Source organism: Elephas maximus, chromosome 12, assembly GCF_024166365.1.
Source record: "Elephas maximus indicus isolate mEleMax1 chromosome 12, mEleMax1 primary haplotype, whole genome shotgun sequence".
Taxonomy (NCBI): Eukaryota; Metazoa; Chordata; class Mammalia; order Proboscidea; family Elephantidae; genus Elephas; species Elephas maximus.
The window spans coordinates 100,647,998-100,653,774 of NC_064830.1; positions in this window are offsets into that span (position 1 = coordinate 100,647,998).

The following is a 5,777-nucleotide window of genomic DNA, read 5'->3' on the forward strand; positions in this document are numbered from 1 at the left end:
AAGTTCACAGTCGCATCCTTGAATGTCATGGATCCCTGGAATAGCAAATTTTTGTTGAAAGTAATCAGTATTGGGTAACATGAAAGAGATATGTGGGAACTCAATCTTAACATGTTTGAGAGTTTGCCATAAAATATTATGAAGGTTGTCTCTTACACACCTTGCTTTGTGTTTTACTTTGTGGGAGAAAGAGAAATCATGATAGAAATACACAGTGTAGTAACTTATTAGTTTAAACAAAAAGAAAAAATTCCTGCCAAGTGTTGGTAACTGTTCTAGCTTGCAAGGAATATTAAGCAAAATAAATCATTTTGTCCATCCTTAAGGACCTTAAAATTTAGCAAGGAGACATATAAACATTTATTCTGTAATGGGGTGTTACAAGAGCTATGCTAGAATCAATAATAACCAAAATCAGTGTTAAATATGGTAGAAAATATGGTTTTTATATTATTAATTTAGGCTTTAGTGAATTGTTTACCTTCATTAATGTGGTACAATCAAAATGTAGCAAAACCAAAGAGGCATAAAAAACACACAGCAGAATGATAGAGAACAGGGCTTAGTCTGGGATAAGGAGCTGCAAATGTATTTAATAGATTATGGAGTAATAGTACACTTATCCCTATAGTTTACTGGTCTCCAATATATTTGATCACCTCCCCAGAAATAAAGTTTTATTTATTTCTTTAATAGAGAATTTAAAAAAATACCCTGTCAATCTGTAAAATAAGCTGAACATCTCTCTTATCATTCTTGTTAAATGTAGGCAATCTATTATTTTCTTCCCACATGTCAGTGGAGTATCTTATGCCCTTCCTAGGAGGTAGGGTTGACTACTGGGGATAATGAGGAACCAATAAAGGCATAAACAATCACTGGAGGTCCAAGAGTATATTTGCAATTTGGAAAAAAATGTTCTAGATTATATTACTGCCCAACAGAACTATCTACTCTGATGAAAATGTTCTATATCTGCACCAATAAGGAACCCACTAGCCACATGTGGCTATTGAGCACTCTAAATGAGGGAAATGCAAATGAAGAAATACATTTTTAATTTTATTTGCTTTAAATTTAAATTTAGTCACATATAGCTAGTGGCTACCATATGCTCTCAAGAATATAGAGGGAAACATGGAGATTATAAGGAGAAAAATGGAAAATATAAAAGACCTAAAGGTAATTTCTAGAGATGAAAAATATAATATCTGAAAAAATATATATACTGGAAGGGATTAAATTAGACACTTATAAAAAAAAAAAGTTAAATCCGAAGACATGTCAACAGAAACTATCAAAATGAAGCACACAGGAGAAACTCTATCACTGACATGTTGGCCATTATCAAGCAGGTTATATGGATAACTGGAGACCCGGGTGGGGGGAATAGAAAAAATATTTGAAGGAATTTTTTCAAATTTAATGGAAATTATAAATTCACAGGTACAAGAAGTTCAAAGAATCCTAAGAAGAATAAACATAAATAAAACTACACTAAGACATGTCATAATAAAACTGCCAAAAATGAGAAAGAGAAAAACCTTAAGAGTGGCCAGAGAAAAATGAGGCCCATTACATACAGATTAACAAAGACAAGAATGACAGTAGACTTCCTGTCAAAACCAAACAACCTAGAAATCAATAGAGGAGCACATTTAAAGTACTGAAGGAAACGAAACTTGCTAACCTAGAATTCAATGCCCAATAATAAATATCTTCCAAAAACAAAGGCAAAATAAAGTTTTTCAGATAAGTAAAACCTGAGAGAATTCATTACCCCTGGACTTGTGCTACAAGAAATTTTAAAGGAAGTCATTTAGTGAGAAGGAAAAATGACACAAGATGAAAATAAGGATCTTCACAAAGAATAACCAGAAAGCTAAACATGTAAGTATAAAACTTTTTTTTTCTCATTTGCAAACTTTTAGAAAAACAATATAAAGAAAAATAAATAGTCATGTATTCTAAGGCTAAAAAGTATGATAACAAAGAATGGAAAGTATGAGAAAAATGAAAAATTATAAAAGACCTAAATGTAATTTCTAGAGATAAAAAATACAATATCTGAAACAAAAAAATATACTGCAAGGGATTAACAGCAGATTAGACACTGCAAAAGAAAAGTCCGTTAAACCTGAAGATGTATCAACAGTAACTATCAAAATGAAGCACACAGGAGGAAAAAAAAGGAATTAAGGTTCTTCTCTGTACATGAAGAGCTACAATATTATTTGAAGGGAGAGTGTGAGGTATCAAATATGCATGCTGTAGCCCCTAGAACAACTACTAAATAAAATAAATCAAAGAGTTATAGCTAAAAACCCAGCAGAGGAGACAAAATGAAACCATAAATATTCTCAATTTGAAACGAGGCAATAAAAAGAGGGGAATGAAAAACAAATAGCAAAACTGTAGTTTTTTAAAAAAAATCAACAGTATCAATTTAACCATTAAATTTAAATAGTATAAGCACAGATACACAGAGAGAAACACAAGATTCAAATATATACTGTCTACAAGAAACCCACTTTACGATATAAAAACAAAGTGTGCACTAAAGACACTGGAAAAAGACAGGAGAGGCAAACACAAACCAAAAAAGAACGATATTTGGCTATATTTATTATTAGCCTAAGTACACCTTCAAAACAAGAAAACTCAGCAGGGTAGAAGAGGGCCAAAAAGATCAATTCAGCAAGTGGATGTATGTGCAGGAAACAAAGAGAGCTTCAAAATACATGAAACAAAAACTAACAGAACTGAAAACTAAAATGGTCATATTCACAACTGGAGTATTGGAGACTTAACACTCCTCTCTTAATAATTTACATCAGATAGCATATCATCAAGGACTTATAAGACTTGAATACTATCCACCAACTTGACCTAATTGAAATTTATGGAACACCCCACCACACAACATCCTTTTCAACTGCACATGGAACACTCCCCAAGACACATCATAACTCTGAACAAGTCTAAACAAATATACCAAAGTAAAAAAAAAGAAACAAACCCACTGCCATCAAGTGGCTCCTAAATAAATACAAAAGGATTCAAATCACACAAAGTATGCTCTTTAACCACATTAGAAATCATCAGTAAATTAGAAAATCAGTAACAAAAAAGATCTGAAAAATCCCCAAGTGTCTGAAAACATGTTTCTAAATGATCCAAGTGTCAAGGGAAAAATATGAGAAATAAGCATTTTGAATTGAATAAAAATACAAATTATAAAAAATTGTGGGCTCCAGCTAAAGCTGTACACAAAGGGAAATTTATAGCACTAAAATATTTACGTTAGAAAAGTGCTAAAATCAGTGAATTCATTTTCTACCTTAAGAAACAAGAAAAAAAGCAAATTAAATCCAAAGTAATCAAATAAGAGCAGAAATCAATACAATAGAAAGCACAAAAACAACAGATAAAAATCAGTGAAACACTACAATGTTAACTATTGGTCTCTACGTGTTCAGAGTAAAAGAGAGAGAAGGAAACCAAAAACTCAAAGAGACTAATCAACAGCACTAATATTCTACTTGAGCCACAATCTCATTTACCACGAGACCAGAAGAACTAGATGGTGCCCAGATACTACTACCAACTGTTCTGATCAGGAACACAACTGATGGATCCTGAAAGAATGGGAGCAAAATGTGGAACAGAACACAAATTCTTAAAAAGTCCAGACTTACTGGATCAGTTGAGACTGGACAACTCCCCGAAACTACTGCCCTGACATACTCTTTAAACCTTGAACTAAAACTATTCCACAAGGTCATCTTTTAGCTAAATAACAGATTGGCCCATAGAGTAAAGAGCATGACCCGTGAGTACTTTGCTGCTTTGGAAAATAATTTATACAAGACCCCCAAGAGACAACATTTACTCTAAAGCAAAGACGAAAAGGCAAGGGTGCAGGGAAACCAGATTACAAGAAACGAACCACCAGAACGGAAATAGTAAGAAAGCTGACACAGTGAAAAACATAACCCATGTCACTGAACAAATTGTGTAGAAATTGTTAAATGGGAATCAAATTTGCTGTGTAAACTTTCATTGAAAACACAAATTATTATTTATTTTAAAAAATCAATGAAATAAAGTTGGTTCTTTGAAAATGCCAATAAATTTTTCAAATCTCTAGTGTGATGGTTAAGATTGTGTGTCAGCTTGGCTGGGCCATGATTCTTAGTGTTTGTATGTGATCACTCCCGTGATGGGATCTTCTGTGAGTAGCCAGTCAGTTGAAAGGGATTTTCCTTGGGTGTGTAGCCTGCATCCAAATATAAGTGGACGTTCTGGCTTTTGCCTCCTCTGGATCCTGTAGCTGCCTCCTGTTCATCTGACCTCTGGTTCTTGGTACTTGAGCTAGCAGCTTATCTGCCGATCTTGGGATTCATGGACCTTCACAGCCTGTGAGAAAGAGCCCTGCTCTCCAATGTGCCGATCTTGAGTTCGCCAGCCCCTGCAGCAACGTGAATCAGGAGAAGCTTCTATCCTGATCCACAAACTTGGTACGCTCCAGCTTCTACAATCGCGTGAACCGTTTCCTTGATATAAATCTCTCTATATATATTTATACGCTTTACTAGTTTTGCTTCTCTAGAGAACTCAGCCTAAGATATCTAGTTAAGATTGATATAAAAAAAGACAGAGAGGGGACCGAAAGTACTAATATCAGGAATGAGAGGTGACACCACTAGAAATTCTCCAGATATAATAGTAAGAAATTATGAACAACTATGCAAAGTTGACTGCAGATAAAATAATGTCCTTGAAAGACACAAAGTATCAGAGATCACTAAAGAAGAAAGACAATCTGATTAGCCTTTTATCTATTAAAGAAATTTAATTTGTAGTTAATAACTTCCCACAAAGCTCCAGGCCCAGATGGTTTCATAAAGGAAGGAAGTCTACCAAATATTTAAGGGGAAAATTATGTAGTTAATTCTACATAAACCTTTCCAGCAGAAAGAGGAGGGAACATTTTTCTACTCATTCTATGAAGCCAGCATTACTTTATAACAAAACCAGCTACACATGACAAGAACAGAAAACAGAGACCAATATTTCTCAAGACTATAGATATAAAAATTCTTTAACAAACTCTTAGCAAAACAAATCCAACAATATATAAAAATGATAGTACATCATGACCAAGTGGGGGTTACCCCTAGAATGTGGTTAATTTAATATTTAAAAATCAAACATAATTTACCACATTAACAAATTGAAGATCATATGATTATCTCAATAGATAAAGAAAAATTTGACAAAATTCAACAGTGACTTTTTAAAAACTTCCAACAAACATGGAATAAAAGGTAACTTTTTCAACCTAATCAAGAGCACTTATCATAGTAACGTAATGAAAACAGCTGCCATCATAGTCAAAGCCTTAATGTTTTTCCCAAGAGAAAAAGCAAAGGAAAGATGTCCCCTCTCATCACTTTTATTCAACATTGTACTAGAAGTTCTAGTCAATGCAATAAAACTAGAAAATGACACTTCCTTATTTTAAAACATACACCTACAGCAATCAAAACAGCCTGGAACTAAGTATCACAATAAACACACAGATCAATGGAACAGAACTGAAAAAGTTCAGAAATAAACCTACACATGTGTGGTCAACTGATTATTGAAGAGGAGGCTAGAGGCGGGGCCAAGATGGCGGACTAGGTAGACGCTACCTCGGATCCCTCTTGCAACAAAGACTCCGAAAAACAAGTGAATCGATCACATACATAACAATCTACGAACCCTGAACA